General features: G+C 51.2%; 1 protein-coding gene across 6 annotated transcripts in view; it reads right to left on the minus strand.

The window, feature by feature from the left end:
* Positions 1–25,724, minus strand: part of Cyrib (CYFIP related Rac1 interactor B) — a 138,979-nt gene extending 113,255 nt beyond the window's left edge. Inside the window, exon 1 of one of the 6 annotated variants that reach the window (XM_076555959.1) lies at positions 25,416–25,724. The gene's annotated coding sequence lies outside the window, so the exon portion shown is untranslated. Of the gene's footprint in view, positions 1–11,134; positions 11,204–25,261 lie in introns of those variants that run through there. The other 5 variants (XM_076555963.1, XM_076555964.1, XM_076555965.1 and 2 more) reach the window with 5 other exon arrangements.
* Positions 25,725–26,893: the final 1,169 nt, after the last annotated feature.

A 26,893-nucleotide genomic window follows, 5' to 3' on the forward strand; every position in this document is an offset into this window, starting at 1 on the left:
AAAAGACCAAGCTAGGAAGGTGAAATGAAAACTCCAAGGGACAGTGTCCATAAGCTTTAGCCCAGTGTCCACCTGTGCTCAATAAACAGCTGTCACTTGGGAGGTGGCAGGAGAATCAGATCTTTCTTAGCTACACAGTGAGTTCAAAGCCAGCCTGGCATACATGAGGCTCTGTCTTAAAAAAAAAAAAAAAAAAAAATGTGAAAGACCTGACCTGCAAGAAAGACTATCAAAAACAGAAGGAAACGAAGAGAGAAGCAGAGGGAGGTATGAACAGTGTCAGACAGAGGCTACCTTGCAGGGCACAGAAGGCAGAGGTGGGCTGCAGCCAGGGAGGAGAAGCAGAAGCCATGAACACCAAGGAAGGCAGCCTGGGCCGCGGGACCTTGGAGTCAGCTTGGCTTTCTTTAATGGTAGCAGGGAGCTACCAAGGGCTTTAGGCCACAGCAAGCAAGAGCTGACTGGTCCTTTTAAAAGATCTGAAGAGGGACGGGAAAGATGGCTCAGTGGCTAAAGGATTGGCTGTTCTTCCACAGTTCCCGGGTTCATTTCCTGGAACCCCTGTGTAACTTCATTCTCAGGGGATCTGACATCCTCTTCTGGCCCCCAAGGGCACCAGGAATGCAAGTGGTGCACATTCATACAATCAGACAAAACACACACAGGAAATCAAGGGCATGGCGGTACATGGGTGCACGTCGTTAATCCTAGCACTTAGGAGGCAGAGGCAGGTGGATTTCTGAGTTCAAGGCTAATCTAGTCTAAATAGTAAATCCCAGGCCAGCAATGGTTACAGAGGGAAATCACCCACCCAAAACAAACAAGGTGGTGAAACACGCAGGAGGCAGAAGCAGGTAGATCTCTAAGTTCAAGGCCAGCCTGGTCTAGGGAGTGAGTTCCAGGACAGCCAGGGCTCCACAGAGAAACCCTGTATTTAAAAAAATATATATATATTAAAAACCTGATGAAATCCCAAGAATGAGTTGACTGCAGGAAATGTCCTCTGGACATCTGAGTTATCAGACTCACCTTCCCATCCCCCTGTGGATAAAATCAGAAGTCACCAAGACTGAGTATCCCTGGCTCACTCGATCTGTCAAAGCCACGTCATGAATGCAATGTACCCACCCAAGTGTGAGAAATGCAGGAGGCAGAGACAAGGACACCCAGGCCTGTCCTTCCACGTCCAAGATCGGCCAGAGCGGTCCAGACAAGAGGCGTGGAACTTGAGCAACTGGAGGCAGAGCTCCGGCGCTCCTCACCACTCACTAGCCCTATGTCCACCTCTCCTTATCACTGTTTATATTTTCTCTCCAAAACAAATTTGAAGCAGTTTATACGAAAGCACTCCTGAGGATTATAAACCGAAGAAGAAAATGTCAGCGGAGCAAAGGGGAAGAAAGAGACAGAACCCGAGAGCTGGCGGCGGCTGCTATGACTGAGTCCAAATGGGGGGCCCCGAGTGTCGTGAAAGCCGAGGCAAAAAGAGAGACAGGGTAAGAAAAAAAGAGCAAACGCCTCTGTGGACACGGCATCCCCTGGCGGCTGTGAATGATGAGATCGAATCTGCTCTGGGTAAGCATGGCTGCAGTATGCGTACTGGTGGGTAGGTCCCTCGCTTCATTCCATCCACCGAGAACACTGTATCTTTCCCACCAAAGCACCCTGCACCTGGTTCCAGAAGTGGAGCAGCACGGAGACCATCTTCAATGTCCCTCCGTTAATGGGCCACAAGTTCTGCAGGCACCCCACCATAGTTCAAGTGTGTACTTGCCTTCCAAGTGCAACTTCACTGTCTTACTACAGGCCACAGATTGTCGGGGTACCTCCCTGTAACCGAACTCTCACATCATTGCAGAGGTAGTGTTTTCCTAGAATTTGGGAACCTGACTATATCACTGTTCTGTGCACAGTCCTGCCTGGAGCAATCTTGTTCCACCCTCTCCCACTGGCAGGCAGCCATATACAGGTTTAGGAGGGACTGGCATATTCCTTGGCAGGGTCCTTAGCCCCTGCCCCTGGCAAGTTGTTTGGTCCTGATCTGTGGATGAGCCGTTTAAAGAAGAGAGAACCCAAGCAGAAGCCAATTCAGCATAAAGTATTCTCAGATGTGCACTTCACCAAAGTTGATCCAATGAGAATGAGGAAAGGAAACTGATCCGAAGGCCGGAACTGCAGCAGCCATTTTATCGCTATGAGGCAGGCAGCCCGAAGATGAAGCTCACATGTGAGGGCAGAGCTGAGAAAACAGCAGAGAAATGAACCAGACCCGCATCAAAGCGTCGGAAGCCCCTCATACCCAGGTCGCTCCCACTGAGTATCTTCACTCTTCCCTATCCTGGATTCCAGCAGAGCCCCCAGACAGATTCTGTCTTTACTGAGAGAAGAGTCCGCAGCCCCTGACATAGAAGTGATCATTCCCGATTCTGCCACCCCCTCCCTGGTGCACAGGCTTCCTGCAGGAAGACCCTTCTCGCTGTCCAAGCACCGGCCCCGTTCACTCCCTTCAGCCTGCCACACCTGGCTTAGGTGGCAGGCACTTGGAGGGTCCCTGTCTGGGTCAGGAGTCCTAGAAGTAACCCTATCACCCCAAATAAGCTCCCCTGTGGCACCACATGCCTTCCTGCCCTATCAGTAAAACTATGGCAGACAGCGGAAGCCGGCTAGGACCACTGAATGGACAAGTCCATATGTGAGTTTGCGGTGGAAACAAGGAGAGATCCCCCAATCCAGAGGCCAGCTGGAGAAACATAACTTGAAAAACAAGCAAGAGAGATAGAGCAGAGGGAAAAAGTGGCTTCAGCCAGGCCACCGTGTGTTTGCTTAGGACAGAACCACCTCCATGGCTCTTGACATGATCACCTCCAGATGGTTCTGCTCAGGGATGACAAGGCCCCGTAGCCCAGAGGATGCTGGGAAAAACATGTTCTGGTCTTTCTCAGCTGCCTGCTGGAACGCAGCAAGACTCATACATAGACACTTTGTACCCCAAATATAGGAGGTGTCCATAAGACACCCAATCCCCCAAACTTAAAGTCAGTAAACACAGCCCCATGAATGAGCCCCAGGTCACTGCTGACCGCGAAGGGGGCATAAGAATAAGGTCTCTGCGTGTCTACACCGCCCAGAGCCCAGTGTTGACAGAGGAAGTATTTCTCCATCACTCACCGCAGAGACCAAGCATGAAGCAGAATGCGAAGTACTGACTATTTCAAAACATCTCAAGTGGAAAGGTCACTTCCAGAAAGAGCCTCTCCCCTGACCTCCAAGCCATTCAAGGGCAGCTACTTTCCAGAGAACTGAATTGCCATGGCCTGCAGTTCACGCAGTCTCTAATTCACGTATCCTCTCCTTCATTCTGAAAACAACAAGGGTGTATCAGGCTCCCGTGCTGAAGACTAGGGTTTCAAAGGAGAACTGGGTGCCAACTCCCAGCCTTTCCGTGACTTCAGAAGGGCTAAAAAGAGGTTTCCTTTGGTGGGGGGGGTGATGGCGATTGTAATTAGAGGCTGTCACCCCAATTCTCTGCACTCACATCCCAATGAGTTACCTCCTTAGCAGTCACGAGCTAGGATCGTGGACCCAAGGACAAGGCTAGGTGGCTGTATAGAAGATCCTCACAGGAAAGGTTGAGGGCTGGGTTGGCTACAAATGCCAAGTCCTGGGCAGTCTGTGTGCCCAAGATGGGGCTCCAGAGGGTGTCCCAGGACCCAGGGTACCAGGCTGTGGGGCAGAGCCTGGTCCTGGCCATCAGCTGGTTCTCAGGAAACGAGATGCAGCATGTACTTGGTGCTTCCACAGCCATCATGCCTACGCTGCCGTGGCTCCACACCTTCCTGCTCATAAACCACCACAGCTACTTTTTGCCTCCATCTCTGAGGCACTTAGCTAAGATTGCCTAAAGCAAGGAACAGACGACACAGCCCTGAGGTTGCCAACACCACCTGTTGGAAGTCCTCCTTAATAACACGCCCCTTTGCCCCTGGGCCCAGCCCTTCCCAGGTAGATCCCTAGCGCTGCCCCCAGCCTTTGCCTCTAAGCGTCCTGGTTTGAGTGGAACACTCACTCATCTGGACCAGACACTGCTGCCCTTCAAGGGCCCTACGGCAGGAGCGCATGAGGGACCATGAGAATCAGAAACCCAGTGGGGAAGAGCAACGGACTCTGCAGGTACAGCCCTGTTTCCTCCCTCCCTGCGTTTACAGAACAGGAAATGTGTCTCAGCTCAGACGACTTGCCCAAGATGTTTCTGTAAGCAAAATGGCTGGGGCTCTAATCTCACTCTCCAGATCAACTCTCCCCCAGCCAGCAATGAAGGTCTCTTCTCCTCTCTGTGATCAATTTATTGCTGGGGGTAAAATGCATCCTGCACACCCCACCCCCAGAGTACTTTTTAATGATATCCTGTGTGTGTGTGTGTGTGTGTGTGTGTGTGTGTGTGTGTGTGTGTGTGTATACATTTTTTCTCTCTCTCCGTGTGTATGCATGCTCATGCACATTTAAGTGTTGTTAGGTTTGGTATATCTATTATCCTAGCATTGGGAAACTGAGATAGAAGAATTATGAGTTTGAGTTTGATCCCTGGAACTCACGTAGTAGAGAGAACCAACTCCCATGGGTTGTCTTCCAACCTCCACAGGCATGAGCATGAGCATGCAGACACAATACACACACACACACACACACACACACACACACTGAATACACAATAGATGAGAATCAGAAATAAAGGTTTGGAAAAAAAACATGTTAACTGTGTAGGGGGACAGAGGAAATGAGGAGGAGAAGAAGGCAAAGAAGGGGAAGGCACAGGGATCCGAGTGATGGAAAGACAATGTATGTTTGTGTGAAAACTGGGTGAAGTGGGCCGTCGAGATGGCATAGCAGGTTAAGGGGCTTGTTGTACAAGCCTGGCCCTTGAGTTCGAACCCGGAACCAAGGTGGTGAAAGGTGGAAGGAAAGAAATGACTCCACAAAATAGTTCTCTGCCTTCCAAGTGCATTCCGTGGCATGTGCCCCCCTCCAAATCATGCACACACATATACATACACTATATAAAAAATATACTATATATACTACAGTAAAAAAAAATGTTCCAACTTTTACAAATTAATGCGGAGGAACAAATGGGCAGAGTCCGGTACCTGCCCAGTGGATCACTCAAGGTGTAGCCTCGGCTAACACATAGTCTGTGGGGAAGGGAGACCACACATCCTTCACTCCAGTCCCCTGGAATTCCCACTGCGGGTGGCGCTCCTGTCATGTCTCCCCTGCTGTCAAAAGTTACCAAAGAGGAGAACCGGTGCCAGCTTCCTCCTTGGCTGCTGTGGGTTTCCTAATTAAAGTTTGGGGTGTGTGTTTATTCAGGGTTGATAAACACAGACCCACAAAAAAAAAAGTGTTTAAGAGAAAGCAGATGCAATGTAGAGCAGGACTAGCTAATAAAATCAGGAGATGCTGTGAACTTTCAATCGTGACAGCATCACTTGCAAGAAGCCGAGGCCCAGAAGGGAGCGCGGTGCCAGGTTGCCAGGGTAAGACGCAAACCATCACTTCCTGCAAATTAATTGCTCCCTGGCAGGAGATGTGTACAAAGTTCCTCTGCCCTGGGCCAGGAGAATGATGCAGCCAATGCGGCTTCCCTCTCCTGCCCGCCTGCCACCAGGTGGTCCCCCAGCATGCCAAGGCAGCATTTCAAACTCCTACAGATCTGCCTAGCGAGGGAGAACTCATCTTAGGACCCCACAACAATGAAGTCAATGGAAGAGTCCAGAAGCTGAAGCCACCTCCTCTCCAGGGACCTCAGTCTCCCCCAAGGGCTCCTGTCCTAGGTACCAGCTGAAGTCCTTTCCAGAGACTGCTTCCCACGCCCTAGGTTCTGGGGCAGCATGGAACAGAGAAGCGCCACTGCTGTGAGACATGTGAATGTGGCCTAGATTGGAATGAACAGCCAAGAAGTCCAGGAGCCAGGAGGCTGAAGGATTCCCCAAGGACAGGGATGGCTTCCCAGACATCAAAAGGAGGCTGGGAGGAGTGGCGCCCAGGGCCAGCCTTAATGAAACCGTAATGAACAAGTTTCCACAAATAAAGACAACAATGGGAGGACAAGCAGAAGGCCCAGAAAACAGTCGATGCCTTTGATTAAGCACTGATGAAATTCCCCATCAGGGCTTTCATCCCCCTCCCGAGGGATTTCCTTGGCTCTGCAATGTTTTCAAAGAAAACCATCTTGAATATACATTACTCCCCAAGCCAATGAACAGAGGGCTTGGGCCCTGCTGCTGCCTCCCAGCCCCAGGCCAGGCAGCAGTGTCCCAGATGGCCTCTCACGCCAGACAATAGCCACCCCAAGATGCTCAATGAGCCATGCTGCCTCACTTCTGTACAAGACCATCTTTCTCATTAGCCTGCACACCACTGGCCCAACTCTTCTGGGGTCGCTATACACTTCAAGGGCCTTCCCGGCAATGGTCTGGGGTTTAATTCCACATTGAAGTAGCTCCCTACTCATCTAAGCCAATCTGGCTTCTAGTCAAGAACTACTGAAGGACTGCTATAACGGAATGGGTAAGATCCACCTGTACCTCATCAAATGGCATCCTGCCTCCTCTGCTCGAATCTGCTGTTCTGTCTATGCAATGAATACAGTTCCCAGCACGGACCACCCAACTCAGTCCAAACTATCCCTTTCTTTATGATCACCTCTCCAAATCCGCCAAGCAGTTTGGCTCCCCAGTTCCCAAGTGATCTTGGCAAGCCCTGGGCATGGCTAGAAGTACACAGGGGAGGTTCATCTGTATCTGGCTACATACATGTCCTCATGGGCAGTTTCCAGATAAGTTCCCACTCAACAGCTCTATTTTAAAATGTTTACTGCACAATATCTAAGTTATACAAAAATCACGCAGAAGAACACCACCTCTTAATCCACTGCAAGCTTAAGAAGAAAAATTTTTAAAATACAATGAACAGGTTCCCAGGTGGCCAAGTCACAGCCCTCTCTCCACCCCAGAAGTCCTACCCTCCATGTAGCATCTACCATGTCCTGCACCTCTTTTTAGTTGTGCACAAGCAAGGGCCTGGGATGAAGCTCAGTTGATGGCGTTCTTGCCTAGCATGTATGAAACCCTGGTTCCAATCCCTAACACTCCACGAACCAAGAGTGCTGCTTACAGACCCCATTGCTAGGCTAAAATACCCTGACAACAGCAACTTGTGGGACTGTTTCATTTGGCTCAAGGTTTAAGTGTTCAGTCCATCATGGCAGGCAGGAAAGTCACAACGGCAGGAACATGAGGCTGATCACATTGCTTAGGCAGTCAGGAAGCAGACAGTAATGAATGATGGCTGGTGCCAGCTAGCTTCCCCTCCTTTTCATGCTGTCCAGGACCCAAGCCTAGGGGATGATAATGCCTACTTTCCGGGGGAGGTCTTCCCACTTCAATGAACCTAACCAAGATAATCTCTCAGGTGTGCCTATCAAGCAGTGGTTCTCAACCTATGGGTCACGACCCCCTTTGGAGGTCAGGTGACCTTTTCACAGGGATCACATATCAGATGTCCTGCATATCAAATGTTTATATTGCAAATCATAGCAGTAGGAAAATTAGTTATGAAATGATTTTATGGTTGGAGGGGTCACCACAACCTGAGGAACTGTATTAAAGGGTCACAGTATTAGGAAGGTTGAGAACCACTGGCCTAAAGATGTGTTTCCTCGGTGATGCCAGAACCTGTCAAGTTTATAGTCTCCACTAAGCATTACAGCAGGTATGTCCTCCCACAGAGTCAGAAGTTTGTTGCCCTTAGCTACACAGTGAATTGTGTAGAGCCAATCTGGAATATTTAAGATGCAAGGAGGAGGATGACAATGACCCAAAGACTAAAAAGTACAATGCTTTATGTTTTAAATTACTCACCATTTTAACACTTTACATGTGTCCACAACAATCTGCCTGGAGTCTGGGACCATCTGAGGACAACACCTGTCTCCTGTGATTAATAACTGTACCCTTGCCCCTAATTCAAGCTTGGGCATAGTTCACACTTCATACTTGCTTCTGAACATAGAAAAACAGAGGACATGGAGTACAGGCTCACCCCCATAGCACAGGCTTACCCCACCCATGCATGATGTGGGTTTACCCCCAGGGCATACAGCACTCCTAAGAGCTAAGTCAGGAAAGGGACAAGAAAAACCATGGGGGCTTCCACCACAAGATCTACTTCCTTCTCAATGTCTCATGCTGTCCTAGGAGCCTGACAAGTTCCAGGTCCCAAGGGCAACATCACTCAGAGCCCACCCCAAGGACCAGGCATTTACTGAGTTTCAGTACTCACAGCATGTAGCAGAGGTTCTTCTCTATGTCAGACCATTTCTACGGGGGTTGGGGGGATGCAGGAGCCAGGACCAGGCAGTGGGGGGCAGAAAAGTCCCCATTCAGCAAGGACATATGTCTACTTCCGCCCCACCCTGCCTCGCCTCGCCTTGAAGCTCACTGAACAATACAGCTGCTCCATATGGCTTCTAGGATCTTCGGAGGAAACTCAGTGTCACACAGAGGAGAAAATGCTCAAACAGGCAAGGAACAGAGGGGAGGGGGGAGGGCAGACAGCCACCATGAGAACAGGCTAATTTTGAGGACAAGGAATTCCACTGAACTTCAGAGTCAATAGAAGAACGCCCCTTCCTCCTTAAATGCCCTTCCCACTCAACTATGGCTTTGACTTTAACCTTCAAAGTCTTCACCCACCTGCAGTTCACATGTGTGGACCTTGACAAGAGCCAGGGCTAAGGAAATCAGGTCCCCACTCTGGCACAGACCAGCCATGCAGCTTCCAACAAACCTTTCAACCTCTCCGAGTTTCCATTTTCTGAAAAGCTTCCCCGAGTACTCCTGAAGCGTGGCCTCCCGTGAACTCGGCCTGTAGTCCTGAGCTCGGCCGTGTTTACTAGAGTGGGGCCAAACCATAAGCACAAACTGGATGTGAGGTGCTCTGGGATGCCTAATTTAAGCCACTTTTGGACTCTTTTGCTTCCTTCTTTCTGGTTTTAAGCTTCGGGACTTAGTGCTTGGTCACCGCTGCGAACACAGGCCAGGAAGCTCATTGTAAATTCAGTGTCGACAACATTCAGCTCAGCTCAAACCTGGCACACTGCATTCTTCAGGCACATCTATTCATAGACGCCTGTTCCTAGAGCGAGCTCTCAATTATTCACGCTACAGAGGACTTTGTCCCATGGGTGAGACCTGTGTGGTAGTGAGGACACTGGGAGGCATGGACAGTAATAGCCACAGCAGCCACACCCTGTGGGTGGGTGGGCGAGGCAGCATCATCCTTGGGTATGGCTGGATGTGGGAGGGGGCCGGTGGTCAAGGGCCTCCCGTGCGGAACACTCCACTCCATCCCCTTCAAGACACAACATTCAGAACCAACAAGCCAGCAGATGATAGAGCGTGCAGCACATCATAGAGCTGAGGCTCAGGTGTGCCCAGCAACCTTCGAGATGGAGAGACCCAATGATTAAGCCCAGCTTGGTGCTGCCTCCGCTCCACAGGCCCCTGCTCCAGAGGACCAAGCCATGCATGCAACGGCTTCAAAGCAGATGGGAAGCCGGCAGGGGTTTGCTGAGCTCATGGAATTCTCCAGTAGGTTTGGGTAGGGATGCATGCAGTGAGCTGCTCATTGCCCGCAGTATGCTCTGTCATCCGAGTTTTCCTTCCACCTTTCATCTCCTTCCTAGAAGAATGAGGAGCATGCATGACTCAGCTCGGAGAGTCCTGGGAGGGTGAGCATTTCCTCGTTCATCTCAATACAGCCAGGGAACCCAGGGACATCTCATGTCCTCTCCAAGGTGCTGACAGCAGGGCACACAGGGCCAGGAGGAGAGATCAGCAAGCGTTGAGTATAACTACAACGACACATCTTCTGGATGTGACAAAACACCCGGTAAAACCGACTTAAGGAAGGAGGGGCTTATTCAGGCTCACAGTTTGATGGACTTAAGGAAGGAGGGGCTTATTCTGGCTCACAGTTTGATGGACTTAAGGAAGGAGGGACTTATTCTGGCTCACAGTTTGATGGTTCAGTACAAGCATGGTGGGTGGGAGCAGGAGGTAGTTGGTCACATGTCCACAGTCAGGAAGAACAGAAGTGAATGCTGGTGCCAGATCAAGACAAATTAAAAGGAAAAGGCCAGGTATATTTGAGCAAAGCACTTCTGGGTGACTCTCCAGCCCCCAGAGATGAGGTGGGGGGGGGGGAAGGGGACCGGAGAGAAATCACATGGCCACTCTAAAGGACGGAGCTTAAATACCCTGCAGGCACGGGGCCAGAACATGTCCTCCACACACTGGGTTTGTGCTCAATTATAAGCTTTGGGTGGGGACTTGGGGAGCTGGCAGTCTCAGAGGAGGAGTGCCACTTGGCAGTTTTCCTGAGAGGATGGGGTTTGGAGAGGGAAGAATGTTTGGATCAAGCAGGGGTGAGCTGGAGATACCAGCTGAACACTCAGGTCTTGTCCTTTTCTGTTTACTTACAGTCCAGGGCCTCAGCTCACGGGATAGTGCCATCCACATTCTCTGGGAATGGCTTCAAGGACATGCCCAGAGGCAAGTTTACTAGGTGACTTTCAAGTGCAGTCAAGTTGACAACACTAATCACCCAAGGGCAAAACAGATTTTTCTGGACACCTGATAGCTAAATACCTACTCAAGGTGCTAACACTGGTGCCCTACCACAAAAACTTACATACATGTAAAAGCAATAAACCTATTGGCAGAGATGTAACTCAGTGGTAGAGCACTTACCTATCATGTGCAAGGCCCTATCTGTACTACAGGGGAAAAAACAGAATCAACAAACCATGTGTGGTACCCCACGCTGTAATCCCAGCACTGAGGAGGCCCAGACAGAAGGATGAAGAGTTCAAGGTTGGTTACATGGTAAATGAATTCCAGGCCAACCTGGAATACATAGTGAGTCTCAAAATGAATATAAGGAGGGAGAAAAGAAGGAAAGGAGGAAGACAGAGAAGGAGGGAAGGAAGATCTCAAGGGTGGGTGACATAAATATTTTAAAGGACATCGATTTGAATTGTCCACTCAAGGTAGAATGCAATTTGTACACTTACTCATCAGACATAAATGATGCGCCTAGAGCCTTGGTTGCTGTGTACCCTTCCTTTAAAAAATGCCGTGCCCTAAAAACAAACAAAAAAAATGGCTGTGGCATTTTTACATCAGATTTCCTCTAAGACACAGGCAAAGACGGCAAGTGGGCTGTATGACAGACACAGAACTCCAGGGAGAAGATGGCATTTTAAATACCACGGCGTGTCTCAGAATTTGCAATTCCATAGTCAGCACAGCATGGCCTCCTGTGGTGGCGGCACCTTCGGCTGTCTGCTTCCTTCTGGGCTGCTCAGAAAGGCACGTTTCCACATCCCTGTGCATCCCAGAGCACAGAGCCCTGGTGCTAGAGAGACACCTGAAGGCCCGAGGCTGGCCAATCCAGCCGGCCATCCAACCAACTTCCTTTTCGCCTTGGGCACTTCCAGACAACGCCCAGGCGGAAATCCCTCTGCTGCTGTCAGGCGTCGCTGTCACGCATTCTCATCAAAAAAACAGTCTCTACAGGATCTTCAGGCCGTTACTGAACTGGGTACCGCTAGATTCCCTCGATCTACCCAGCTAGCTGCTCGCTGGGAAGAAGCACAATGATTCTAGCAATCTCTTGGCCTCTCTCCTGAAATGGAAATGTTGATGACTTCCGCGTAGACGTAGGAAGGCTGGCCCAGGGTGACAAGTGCTCAAAGCAGATCAGCTGTCTGCTCACACTGTCACTAGACCCGCTGCTGTGTTAACTCAAGGGGACCTAAGCTTTATTAGTTAACTGGCTGCTAAACCAGAGAGTATAGGTGCTGGCCACCAAGCCTGACAACCTGAGTTCAATCCCCAGGACACACACGTGGTGGAAGGAGAGAACCAATTCCTTTGAGTTGTCCTCGGGCATCTCTACATGTGTGCTGTGGCTCACGAATGCTGATACACACGCACACACATGCGCACACATACACACGCTTAAACAAAAATAAATAAATAAATGCAGTAATTCTTTATTGATTGGCTGGCTGTGTCTCGGTTATTAAGTGACCTAAATTTGGTTTTCTTCCTTTACCCTGTGTGGTAGTTTGAATGTAACTGTCCCCCCTCATCTCATAGGGAGTGGCACTATTAGGAGGTGGGGCTTTGTTGGAGTGGGTGTGGCCTTGTCAGAGGAAGTGTGTCACTGTGGGGGCGGGCTTTGGGTTTCCTATGCTCAGGATACCGCCCAGTGTCTTGGTTGACTTCTTTTGCCTGCAAGATGTAGGGCTCTCAGCTCCAGCATGACATCTGCCTGAACGTCTCCATGCTCCCCAACAGGATGATAGTGGACTGAACCTCTGAAACTGTTTAATTCACCCAATTAAATGCTTTCTTTGTAAGGGTTGCTGTGGTCATGGTGTCTCTCTACAGCAATAGAAACCCTGACTAAGACACCCCGGAGATGGTAAAGTGCTGGGATCCATAGGAAAAAAAAGTAGGGAAGGAGACAGAGAACAGAAAGGGGAAGGGAAAAGGAGAACAGGATGTAATCACGTGACAGAAAATATGCAAAAACCAGCCTCATTTGGATTCCCAGCACCGACCACACCTCCTGAAGCCATTTTTGTATATTTTCCTCAGGCCTTTTTCTGCTACATGCTGACTGTTTTTCCAGTTCCTCTCACCTCAGGGGCCCTGACTTCCAGTGGCCCCGTGCCCATCTCAACCCTGTGGCCACAAGGGACTTAGGGGCCTGGCCCTGTTAGCCACTGGGTCATCTGTAGCAGTAACGGCTAAGCAGAAGATCTCTGGACAACATTCTTCCCATGTTTTCTACTGTGTCCTTAGGATAGATTCCCAAAAGTGAGTTGGCATGACCAAAAGTTGTAAAGATGCTCAACTCCTGACATCAATCTCCACAAGTTTACAGAAGAGTCACTCCAGGACACAGCCAGCCACCAGCACAGGGGGGCAGAGCCTTCCTGTGGTGACACTTCTCACAGTACTGGAGCTTTCTCTACCAATCAACTTGGGTGATTCAGATGCTCCCCAGCTCTCCCTTGATCCCAGATGCTCCCCAGCTGTCTCTTGATCCCAAATGCTCCCCAGCTCTCCCTTCATCACAGATGCTCCCCAAGCTCTCCCTTGATCCCAGATACTCCCCAGCTCTCACCTGATCCTGGGTGCTCCCCAGCTTTCCCTTTATCTCAGGTGCTCCCCAGCTCTCCCTTTATTACAGGTGCTCCACAGCTCTCCCTTCATTCCAGGTGCTCTCCAGCTCTCCCTTGATCCAAGGTGCTCCCCAGCTCTCCCTTGATCTCAGGTGCTCCCCAGCTCTCCCTTTCTCTCAGGTGCTCCCCAGCTCTCCCTCCATCCCAGAAACTCCCCAGCTCTCCCTTGATCACAGATGCTCCCCAGCTCTCTCTTGATCTCAGGTGCTCCACAGCTCTCCCTTGATCACAGATGCTCCCCAGCTCACCCTTGATCCCAGGTGCTCCCCAGCTCACCCTTGATCCTAGGTGCTCCCCAAGCTCTTCCTTGATCCCAGGTGCTCCCCAGCTCACCCTTGATCCCAGGTGCTCCCCAAGCTCTTCCTTGATCCCAGATACTCCCCAGCTCTCCCTTGATCTCAGGTGCCCCACAGCTCCCCCTTCCCACCTGGGAGCTCCACAAGACACTGAAGAAAACCCTAGAAGATGGAATCAGTCACCCTCCCTCAAAGGCATGTAGAGAAGAAAAGGGGATACAAGAGACCAGACTCCTTGTCTTGTTGAAATTGTCCAACGTCTTAAGCCAAAGATGAACTCACACTAGGAGAGAGATGTTTTCTAGCTACATTTCCCACTATGAAGGAAGAGACGGCTGGGGACATTGGAAGTCACACCTACAGTATTCCTCTGTCCTCCTGAAGGGAGGTCAGAAGGCAAGCAGGGAGCATCCGATGGTGCTCTTCCCACTTTCCACATTCCCTACTGTAACTCTGAGAAGCCTGCAGGAGCAAAGCACAGTTTTACTGGAGGGGGGACCTCGGGGACCAGTCACAAGCGTCCCCACTCCCAGTACTTTCAGATCAACTCTAAGAAGGGGTAAGAATAACACGAACTCACTCTGTGATCAAGAGACTCTCTTTCATTAAAAAACACAGTCAGGCCCTGTCCAGTCCCAAAAGGTCACTCCTCTCGTCCCCGAGTGTCCTGCACAGACAGCCAGAACCACTAAAACCTTCCTGAAGGGCCATCACACTTGAGCAGAGACCCTGGGGTGAGAGAAGACAGGCCCTCCTAACCTGCACAACCTGCCCTGGTCTCAGCAGAACTCCCAGGCACACTGAGTATGTTCCCACTGTCACAGTAGACAAACCTGGCTCACCTAAGCCAGATTCCACTGCACTCACAAAGACTAATTTTTTTCATTCTTTCTATTCATTAAAAAAAAAAAAAAAAAAAAAAAAAAAAAAAAAAACTTGTCGGGCAGTGGTGGTGCACGCCTTTAATCCCAGCACTCGGGAGGCAGAGCCAGGCAGATCTCTGTGAGTTCGAGGCCAGCCTGGGCTACAGAGTAAGTTCCAGGAATAGGCTCCAAAGCTGCACAGAGAAACCCTGTCTCAAAAAAACATAAAACAAAAAAAACCTTAGGGGTTGGGGGGCGTGCTGTGGCTCAGCAGATAAGACTATAGGCCTATTACACCCAAAGCCCTGAATCCCACCACCCACGAAACTGAGCCTGACATTCCAGCACTCAGAGGACGTAGGCAGGGGGATCACCAGCTTAAGGTCATCCTTACGACACGGTGAGTTAGGGGCCAGCCTGGGCTACATGGGACCCTGCTACAGAAAAACAGGGGTTGTTGATTTAGCTCAGTGGTAGGGAACTTGGCCCCAACACCAGAAAAGAAATAATAAATTTGGATTGTGACTGCTGGACAGTAATAGGGTACTTACACAAATGCCACTCCTGCGGCCTTGGGTTCCATGCCCAGCAACTCAAAATAAAGAAATAAATATGAACAAATACAACTGATACTGTAAATAACGTAGACATGCACCCTTGCGCTGCTCATCGCGCTCCTCTGTATTTGCTTCTTCCTTCACACTCGGTGGTGATGGTGGTGCTGCTGCGTGTGCATGTGTATGGTGTGTGTTACTGTATCTATGTGCGTTTACGTGTGGCTATGTGGATGCCCGTCTGCGTCTCTGTGTACATCTCTGTATGGCTGTCTCTGTGTGTCTATGTGCACAGGGGAGGACACCAGATTTCCTGCTGTATCCCTCTCTACCCTTTTCCTCCTAAATCAGGCTCTCTCGCTGAACCTTAGGCTAGTTGCCAGCAAACCCCAGTGATCCCTCCTATTCCCCCACAGTGCTAGAGTTACGGATGTGCACCTGGCCACACCCCGTTTCTCACACGGGATTCAAACTCAGCAGCACCCTTTCTTCCTCACTGAACCAGTTCCTGGGTCCCGGGTGCCGTACCTTTGAGTGTCAACCTGACCACACAGCATCCCGGACTCAGCCCAGTGTGTGCGGCACAGCCCTTCGGGGTCGGGCTGGGTCAGTGAAGTTTCGCCTGCCGGGCTGACTTCCACTTGTCAGTGGTCAGTCAGTTCCCCTCTTCCTTGGTATTCCGGGTCTTAAGCAAGGGCTGCCGGTCAGAGACGACTAGAAAACCAGCCTGTCTCAAACAACAACAGGAAACCAATACTCCAGGCTGACGGGCACATACAAGAACCCGTAACTTCATAACCCCTCCTCCCCAGGACAGTCCAGTCAAGAGAACTAGTTCTCCCTGTAGCCACGCACTGGCTGCATGACTTTGCAAAGCTTTGCCCCCCGCTGCCTGGTAAGTCACTCATGATTTTCAAGCTCCTGTATGACACTGGAAAACTCACATCACCTCTCCGGGCCATGGTGGCATGTCTAACTAGGTACCACTTTGGAGGGGAGTCAGAGAATTAGTCCCCCCACTCAGAGGGATGAGGTTACACTGTGCCAGGACCCTGACCTCAACACCGGTGCAGTGGGGCCCCAGGGTCAGTCCCCTCCCAAGTGGAGGTGCTTCCTCTTTTACTGTCTGGCCCATGGCTCAAAACTTACTCATCCCATTTCCTCTACGGGCCATGGCCTGAGAAGTGCTGGGGACACAACCTGGTGACCTTCAGGGTTTTTCCTGTCTCACGCCAAGTGCCCAGTCGCCAGCCATGCAGAACCTGAGACATTTGTAAAGGGTAATGGATTAGTCCAAATTATCATACTTCTAACAGGGCATCAAGGACCAGGCTTCAGTATCTCTTGAGAGTGCTCTTTAAAAATAGAGATTCGAGGCCTGGGGTCTCAGCCTATGCTTTTAATTCACGCGCTCAGGAAGCAGAGGCAAATGAATCTCTTTGAACTTGAGGCTGGTCTATTCTACACAGCCAGTTCCAAGCCAGACAGGGTTACACAGTGAGACCCTGTCTCAAAAAAGAAAAACACATTTTTTTCTTTTAAGTGGGGATTCTGGGTTTGAGAGTGTGACTCAGTTGGTAGAGTGCTTGCCTAGCATACACAAAGCCTGGGTGGTAAGATTTTTTTTTTTCCCAAGACAGGGTTTCTCCGTGTTGTTTTGGTGCCTGTCCTGAATCTCACTCTGTAAACCAGGGTGGCCTCAAACTCACAGAGATCCGCCTGGCTCTGCCTCCCGAGTGCTGGGATTAAAGGCGTGTACTGCCACTGCACAGCAGCCCTGGGTTTTAATCCCGATCACCCCCATAAAGTAAGCATGGCGGCACATGCCTATAATCCCAAACAGCTGGGAGGCAGAGACAGGAAGATCAGGAGTTGAAAGTCATCTTCAGCTACATGGATTGAAGTTACCGTGGGAACAGATGAGGCTATCTTAAAAATAAAAACAAAAAATTGAACTGGATGGGGGAAGACGGCTCAGACAGAAAACGGCCTGCCACATAAGCAGGAGGACCTGAATCTGGACCCCCAGCACCCTAGCAAACACCAGGCCCAGTGGTGTGTCTGTAACCCCAGCACTGGATGAGCAGAGACGGGCAGGTAACTGGAGCTCACCGGCCAGCCAGTGTAGCCACTTGGTGAGCTCCAGGTCCATCGAGAAACTCTGTCTCAAAACACAAAGTGGAAAAAAAAAAATAGAGGAAAGAAAACACCCGATGTTGACCATTGCTGCACACACACACACACACACACACTGGGGGGGGGGGCATTCACATGTACATACATCCAGACAAACACATACATCGCGCGCGCGCGCACACACACACACATACATACATCCCCCAAAATGAGTAAATTAATATATATATATATATATATATATATATATATTTAAGTATTCTGGCCGCTCCCTAGGCAGGTTTGACACACCTCAGGCACACGCAAAGGGACAAAATGCTGCAGAACACACACACACACACACACACACACACACACACACACACACAGACAATTCTGGCAAGTCCTCATGTTGAAGAGGTGGGGAACAAGCACATAAAGGGGCATGTTTGAATCCCAGACCCGCCTTCTGACCTCAAGTCAGCGAAGACCAGTGTACAAACCCCACGCTCTTCAGCTCAAATACACACACGCACGCATGCACGCACTCACGCACGCACTCACGCACGCACGCACACACTCCAGCCTTCTCCTTCCCTGCCCATCTCATCTCCCAAGGGGTGCTTGTCACAGGCGGAGAGGTGCCGACCACGTGACACCCTACAAATACAAACCCCACCAAATCCACAGAGCACCAAGAGGACTCTCAGGGGCTTGGAAGATGGCTGCTTAGTGGGTAAAGAACCTGAGTTCGGTCCCCAGAACCCACATTTAGAAAAAGGGTGTGGTAGTCTAACAATGGTAGGGAGGCAGAGACAGGCAGCTCCCTGTGGCTCACAGGCCGGCCAACCTAGCCAAATTGGTTAGCCCTTCGCCAGTAAAAGACTATCTCAAAAAAAAAAAAGATATCTGTGGTTGTCCTGTAGTTCATACACATAGATGTGTACACACACACACACACACACAGAGAGAGAGAGAGACTTGAGAAGTCTTCTTATTATGGTCAGTTTCCCACCAACGTTACCAAAAATTTCTATACAGAAACTAGCCCAGCCATAAGGAACCCAGGGCTGGCTGGTGAGTCACCCACAGTCATATGCCATCCTAAGGGGAGCTCTCAGGTCAGTAATCCCCCCAGGATGTTGGGGAGAACCCGCTCCCCCGCCCCAAGAGTCTAGCTGGAAAGCCCTTGCTCCAGATGCAGCCACTCCATACTTTCTGAATTAGGTTCACAGGTCCCTGGAAAGACGCACGAGAGAAGTGGGCACTCAAGGTGAGGTGGAATGTTCGAATTCCCACTCTGCTTCCTATGAGCCTCAATTTTCTTGACTACAACGTGATGGTAAATGCGACCTACCGCGCCAAGTGCCTGGGAGACAGGCTACCCAAAACTCAAAAGGCAGAACACACATAGGTATGAGAGAGAGCTTTTGCCAGGAGCTTAACCGCCTGGACTGGCTCCTCACTCTTCCTTCCCTTTGAGCCAAGCTCCTGCCCTGCCTTGCTGGTGACTGGAGCCTGAAGAAAACTGGGCTGGAGAGAGGCTGGGCTTGGGTCAGCCAGAAGAAACAAACCCCAACTCCCTCCAGCTCCACACTGCTCAGGCCCCATAGGGATTTGTGTGAGTGACAGCCAGACACCGTCCGCTCCCCATGGGGCTGCATCACAGGCCTGCTGCACAGCAGCCCCTTGCTTTATTACTTTGCTGAATGGCGGGAGAGATCCCATGCCTCCATCACCAACTAAGAACTGGCGAGCTAGGGACACGTGTTCCGGGGGGCGGGGTGGGGGGGGATATGACTATAAAACCTATTTCAGAACACACAGGATGACCATTTGTTGTGTCTCCCCACAAGCCTGTAAGATTGGCGTGTGTTCCAAGCTGGTCTTTGGTGCCCAAGGTGACAGAACAGTAGAGAAGATCTGGGTTCAGGGGAGCGGAGTAGACACTGGGGAATGGGACGCCCCAAGTTTCACTTCCACGCTGTCTTCTGTGTCCTACTTCACTCTGGTTTTGAACAAGGCTGGGTCTGGGGAAGGCACTAGCAGGACAGACCTTCCTCAGCTCTTCCAATGCTTCCCCATCTCTGAGTCCTACCCCTGGGGGTGCCGTACCAACCAGAGACTCATGTGACAGAGCAGCACCTGGATGCCCGACTCCAAGCTAAAGTCATGGAAACATTTTCAAAGAACTACAACAAGCCGGGCAGTGGTGGCGCACGCCTTTAATCCCAGCCCCTGGGCGGCAGAGCCATGCGGATCTCTGTGAGTTCCAGGCCAGCCTTGGTCTACAGAGTGAGATCCAGGACAGGCACCAAAACTACAGAAAAACCCTGTCTCGAAAAAACCAAAAAAAAAAAAAAAAAGAGCTACAACAGCCTGGGAAATGGGCACTGAGATGCCAGCATACAACTTGCAAGCAAATTCAGTCAATCAGTATGAACCGAGGCACTCCTGCTCCATGGGCCCATTTCTCATCCCACCACTGGCTCCTTTCAAAGATGCCGACCTCCTGGGCAGAGCATCCAGTGTTGGGTGACGCCACCTCAACAGACTAAGAACATCAAATTCGCAGCCCATCTCTGGTCCATAAGAATCTGGCTCTCTGTGTGTCCCTCAGAAAGCCTGCTGCTCGAGGAACATCAGGGGCAGGAGTACATCTAGGGGCCCAGGACCCCACTGTCTCTAAAGATGTGCCAGCAGTCAGTCATCCTTGGCAGTGGGCCAGGGGAGAAGCTGGGCTTTGTAACCAGAAGGCCTTGAGTCCCAGTCCTGATTCTGCCCTTGAGCATGTCTTTTGCCTCTGGGTCCCCATTGCCTTGGCAGGTTAAAGGAGAGGGGCAGTGTGCTTAAGGCCTGGGACTCTAGGCATGAAGGTCCTACTCAGGCTCAGCCACAATCAGACCCCGTGGGAAGAGCAGTCTGCTCACACTCTCTCCACCCCCTGTAACATCTCCAGACCTTCTGGGTTCACCTGAGTTGAGGAGACACTTGCTGGCAGGTAACGGAGGGCCTTATCATCTTCTCCATCATCCGCATCCACTCCGTGACTGGACTCAGGACTATTCTGGACCCCCATCATTTCACAATGTATTTTCAATACACCTGCCTCTGCCGCTAGCTGCCTGGGGAACCGACCGGGGCATATATCAGATTTGCATCCCTGTGGCCTGTCTTCCTGGTCCAGGTCAGTGAGGGGAGAAGCAAGACAGTAAGGCCAAGTATACCTTACTGAATGTGTGGCTCACAGACCAGAGGCATCATAACCTGTGGCAAATATAGACTCTCAGGCCACCCAGACCTGACTCAGGCTGTGGGGTAAGGCCCAAGTGACTCGGCACACACTCAAGCTTGGGAAGCACGCCTCTCAAAGGACCACCTCATGCCTCTCAAACTGTGGACCTGACAAGGACTCACTCCGGCCCAGTATTAATTAAGAGTCTGGCCTAGGGAACATCATGGAAGAGAAGGAACGTAAGAGCACCTGGACGGGGTGGAGTGCTGTGGAACACTGACATCTGGGCATGATGTGGCCACTGCATCACATCACACACTCACAACAGCTGTGATGACCCGCACACGACTGGGCCGTCAACAGCCTGCCATGAAAGGGGAGAAGCTCACACAAGCCCTACCTCTCCCTGAACAGGTCGAAACTATAGGCGGTTAGCAGTTAAAGATTGTTGGGAGAGGGAGAAGCATTTTCTTTCCTGGAAAATGCCTGTTCTCCAGTACACAACCCTAGTTAAATGCACCAAGTCACCAAAACAAATAAAGGATATGAAAGGACGACACACACACACACATACAGAGAGAGAGAGAGAGAGAGAGAGAGAGAGAGAGAGAGAGAGAGAGAGAGAGAGATTTCATAATGAAACCCATTATTGTGTGTAATTAATATGTGATTTTTTTTTTTATTTTAAAGAGATCGGTTTTAGGAACAACCTTCAAGAACCTTCTGTGGAAGACAAAATGGGACCTGAAATGTATATACCCAGAAGGCATCAAGGCACGGGTTACTTCACTACCCTCTGAGTCTCACAGGTACCCCAGCTTTGATAGCTGGCACTGGTCCTTGTCCCTCAAATCCTCACCCTCTCGCCCCACCAACAGGCTGACACACAGGAGCTGTCCACTGACCCCTCACAGGTCCTTCATCTGCCTTCCAAAAACCGCACTTCCCTCCTGTCACGAAAGGGAGCCTTTCTGAGCACAATTTCATTTTTTTAAAAATAAGTCCTGCAATTCCTCTAACAGTTTCAGATGATCTGAAATATTATAAAAATTGCTCTCAGGCACACTCCTTCCACCAGACCTCGTCGACTTCGATTATTTATATATTTATGAACGATGTTCATGGAGCAGATGGCAGCTAGTAAGCCTTCAACAAGTGGGAGAGAGAAAAAAAAAAATCAATGGGACAGAATGTAAACTGGATGACTCGCCCATGTAGTCTTGCCGACAAGCTCGGATGGAATCATCTCCCATTCAGTGGAAGCCCATACAACAGCCGGTCAACAATTGGATTAAAATAGCACTCTTGGACTTCGCAGCACATGCCAACTCCAGAGCTCTTCTAGGAATAGCCTGCCAGCCCAGGGCTGCTTCCCAAGCAGAACTGAGTAGGGATGGGGTGGGGACGGGGGACAGAATGACGGCATCAGGTGAGGACAGGGAGAGCCTCAGAGAGGTGAAGTGATAGACATTGACTGAGCACCGACAGTGTGCAGCACAATGAGGTGTCAACCTGTGTTGATCCCAACGCCAGTTCCAGATGGCCAGCATTACTGGCCATACCCATGTTACAGATGAAGAAGGTCCAAAGAGAGGGGAAGGACTTTGCCCAAGGTAACATTGCCTCTAAGCAGGGAATGTGGGCAACCTGAGCCCCAAACCTATACCGTCAGGGCCTCTGGCAATAGAATAGGATGGGGGTGGGGTAATTGTTCCTCATCTGTATCCTTGACTACGAAGCCATCTTTCAACCTGAGGCCATCCAGCCTTCAGGACTTTGTGAAGATTAAACTCTAAAGCTCTATTGAAATAATTTGAACCTGGTCCACCTGAGAACCAGGGGAAGCGAAGTCTTGGTGGGAAAACAGGAAGACGATAGGAAAGTTCTAGAAGATAAGGGGTGGGTGTCACAAGCACATGGAGGGCGAATGAGTTGAGAGAGAAACAGAGAAAGAGGTGAGGGGAGCTGGCAGGGGCAAGCCTCTCTACCTGGAGCTGCAGAGACACAAGAGCACACACACTGTCTTCAGCCACCGATGGAAATCATTCCCCTCTTCGGGAAGTTAGCAGTCCTCCCTCCCTGGTCCCCTCTCACTTTCTCTCTGGAAGTTTCACATCAGCTGAAACAGAAAAAAGCTCCCACAGTGGTTTTGTCTGTCCTCTGACAGGAAAGACTACCATTATTGTTGCCATAATTATCCTGTTCCCAGAGCTTCCGTCACATAACTGTCATGGAGACACAACCAACCCCCATGACTCATCTGCCCATTTTACAGATAAGAACACTGAACAGTAACTTGGACGTGCACTGTGCACAAGAAAGAAATGGTTTAAATGCAGATCCTACTCTTATCTGGATACCCTGGGCAACAGGCATGGGCTGGAACTATTTCACCTATTTGCAGACAGGAAAAGAGGGCTTCAAGGTGATGTTGACCTAAGACTACATGCTGACCACACAGATGAACCCATGTTTCGTTGTTAGGGGTATGTGTCTGTTTCAGACAGGGGCTCACTATACAACACAGGCTGGTCTTGAACCAGTGATCTTCCTGGCTCAGCAACCCCAATGTTACAATTACAGGTAGAGACCAGCACACCCAGCTCAAATAACATCAATTTTAAATCTACAAGGCACAGCCTCGGATGGTTTTGCTAAAGATAGCCAAGCCCCATGCCACTGAAGCCACAAGAATGGTGGTCTAAAGAGATGGCAGAGATGTTGAACACGAGGCCACCACCTCCTGACATGCATCAGTGTCTCTTAGGAGTCCTTTCTGAACACCAGTCTCTGGATTCTTATGCAAGGCCTGCCAGGGACCAGGATCCATGACTTCACTTCAGGGAGAACCACCAGCGGACAATGCCAAGGTCACTTAGAAGCCAGATGCTGACCTTGAGATGTAGATGGAATGTATTCACGAAGAATGCAGGGGAAACCAGCATTTTCTCATTCGTTCTGTCAGAAAATGGGTCCATCGCTCCCAGTCTGTCAGGTGGCCTGCCAGGCATCCGGGGACACAAAGGCATTCAGAATGCAGCAGGACAACCAGAAGCCCAGATGAGCTTTGCAGCCCAAAGGCTTAGCTGATGACCCTGCACCTGCCTCTCATGGGCTAAGAGTTTCGGGAAACCCTGGCCTCTCTCCAAGTCTGAGTGAAATGAAAAGTCCCTCTTGCCACACAGGTAACCGTGGCTACTGTGTGAGTGACAGGCGGCAATGTCACTGCCTGGAGGAGCTTGCCTGCTTGCCTCTTTAAATGAATGGACGTGAGCTGGACATGGGGACACACACCTGTAGTCTCCGCGCTCAGGAAGCAGAGGCTGGAGCATTTACCACAAATTCCGGGCCAGCCTGTGCTATGTCATGAGATCTTGTCTCAAGAACTTCAAAACCAAACCAGACAAATAACAGTAGCTCTCAGACTTCTCCCCTGCGCTGAGGTGGAACACCACCACCTCCAAGGTCTTCAGAGAGGTGCTCAGAAAGCTTTAGACCATGAAGAACAGGGACGGCTATCCGAGGAAGCAGCGTTTCTTTAAAATTTCCCAAAGTGCACAAACACATCTTAGGCCTTTGTCCAAAAGCCATTTCTGTATATCCCTCTCTAACACCCAACACACACACACACACACACACACACACACACACACACACACACACTCCTCATAATCCACAGCATGCTTATTACAAAGCGCCTCCCCAGGAAGAAAGCCTCCCCAGCCGACCCATTCTGCGTGCCCCATCACAGGAGAAAACCCATTCTCTCTCCAGCCTCCTTCCCAGTTACATGGAGCCCAGACCCTGGGAAATCATCCTAGCTGGCAACCCTGCCAGCTACCTCCGCTGTCATCTGGCCATAGCAAAAAGAAAAAAGAAAGAAAGAAAAAAGATGCTTCCTTTTTATGCACACTGAATACAACCCGACCCCTCCAAGAATAGGAAGAGTCTCATAGTCAGAGTGGAAACGTCTTCACTGGGAATCACTATTTCCTCCAGGACTCCGTGGATTTCTGGAGGCTGAGGTAGCAAAATATGGCTCTGGTGATTATGGGGTGGAAATTAAGGGTAAAGGAAGCAAAAATGAGGAAGCATCCGGGCTCACTTCTCAAAATTTACCATCCACCAACTCATTTCTCAACTGGGGGGGGGGGGGGCGCTCCCTGTGCTCCAGGCACGTGTCTTAGGGAATGGAGACATTAAAGGTGAGGTGACATTCCCATCCTCTGCCTCAAGGCCAGGAAAACCTATTCTCATTTACTCAAAGCAGCCCATTTTACAGACAAGGAGCTTAAGACCCAGAGACCGCAGCCAACTTGCCCAAGGTCACAAAAATAGTGCGTTGCAGGACCGGGAATTAGACAGAGGTGCACAATCCACGTGACTCTCCCCTGCTGCGCCACCTTCACACTCAAGCCCTCCCCCACCCCTCCATTTCTAGCAGCAGGGTGGGGATCAAAGACAACCCGCTAGGGCTCTGCCGGCAAAGGAAGTCCAGGTTCCTCTTTCCTCCCACCCCAGACACAAGACCCACATTTAGAGGGCACACGGGTTCCTTCCAGACCTACTGTGTGTGCACGACCCCCGGAAAGCCCTGCAAATGCATCCACCTCTCAACACTGAACTTCCATTAAAAAAAAAAAAAAAAAAAAAAAAAAAAAAAAAGATGATGATGATGATGATGATGATGAAAACATAACGGGCAAAGAGGAAGTACTGTTTAAACGCCGGCGGGGGTCGGCGCAGGAGGAAGTCGGGCCAGTGCAAGTCTATTCGCCCTTTTGGTTCCTCAATTCGGTCGCCTGGCCTGGAAAAACCCCTGATGAAGTTAGCGGGAGGGCAACGCACGCGGGGCTCGGATCAGGTCCTGCAGCGCTCACCTGGCCTGCAAGAGGGGTGTGCCCCGGGACGACCACTCGGACCCCGCGCCCCTGCCTCGGGGTGCACGCCGCCCCAGGCGCTCGCTCCCTCCCTGCAGCCGGGTGGACCAGGGCGGCGACGCCGCAGCGGACTCCCCGCGGGCCCTGCACGTACCTGGCAGCCCGATGGGCGGGCGAGCGGGCGAGCGGGCGGCGGGAGCCTGCGGTGCACACACGCCGCTTCCGGGTCGGCGGCTCGCGCGTCCCCGCCGCAGGTTCGCGAGCGGCCCCGCCGCGGCGGCAGCAACAGCAGCAGCAGCAGCAACAGCAGCGCCCCGGCCCCAGCGCGGCCAGAAATCGCTATAAAAGGAAGAGGCGGCGAGGAGGAAGAGGAAGCGCTGTTTACCTTCACAGCCCAGCCCGGCGCCGCACAAAAGGAGGACGCGGCGACGCGCCGCCCCCCGCGCCCCGGCCCCGCCGCACCACGGGCCCCGCGTCACCGCGCCCGGGACCGCCCCGCGTCGCCCCCGCCCCAGCCCGCCGGGTGACCTTGGGCGAGTCCCGGGCGCGCAGGCCTGACCCCCAGGGCGCCGGGCACCCACGGCTCCTCGCTCACCTGGGATGAGGGGTCTAGATGCGCGCGTCCCAGGCCCTGCCACCTGCCTGGCTGCTCCAGGCCCGGGGTTGCCGCGGGAGCCAGGCAAAATCCCTGCCAAGCAGAAACACCCACAGGGTCCAGTGGTGCAAGCCCACGGGGACCAATCAAGCAGAGGCAATGCGCGGTGGGGGTCTGGGCTACCCACATGGCCATCCCAGGACTTGTAATTTCGTGGGGGACACTCCCCAATTAATATCTCCTTGCTGAGAGTCCCATTTCTGTTGTTTTGGGAAACCCTGTCTTTCCCCTTGTCTAGGACGTGATTAAGGGGCATCTTTGCTCTCTTTTACTCCCCTGCCCTCAAGGCATCGTTATCTTGATAGTGAACCAGATTTTTTTCGGGAATATATAGTGTTATGTAAAACAACTTTTTCCTGACCTCTAACATGATATCAAAAGGGTTACACCCACAGTTTTCATCACCTTCCTTCAGTCTTCCCACCCCTCCAACTGTGCTGGGGGATTTGGGGTGCACCTAAACAACATCAGGGACTGATTTACCTGATCTATTTCATTTGGGGGGGGGGGCTCGGAGAGTGGGGGGGGGCAGTTTCGAGGCAGGGTTTCTCTGTGTAGCCCTGACTGTCCCGGAACTCGCTCTATAGACCAGGCTGGCCTCTAACTCCTAGAAATCCTCCTGCCTCTGCCTTCCAAGTGCTGGGATTAAAATCACGCGCCCTGCCTCTGCCACCCCCACCCTGCTGGTCCTTTTCATCTTTAATAAAGGTGTGTCCTGATTTTCCCTAGCCAGTCCAGGGAGCTCAGTGCTGTTGAAATGGACTCCAGGAGGGCTTTCAAGGACTTTTGCTTGGGAGGGAACCGTGCCGTGCTATGCAAAGTCACTCCTCGGATGATAACTTGCTCGCACCGGGACCAGCAAGAAAAGTTGTATGGCCCACTTGGAACCGCAGACCCAAGGGGAGGGCAGAAGTCCTTTCCAGAAGTTTCAGGAAGGATTTAGGCTAAGGGAGGAAAAGAATTGCCAGAGAGGCCGA

This window comes from Peromyscus maniculatus, chromosome 20 (genome assembly GCF_049852395.1).
Source record: "Peromyscus maniculatus bairdii isolate BWxNUB_F1_BW_parent chromosome 20, HU_Pman_BW_mat_3.1, whole genome shotgun sequence".
NCBI lineage: Eukaryota > Metazoa > Chordata > Mammalia > Rodentia > Cricetidae > Peromyscus > Peromyscus maniculatus.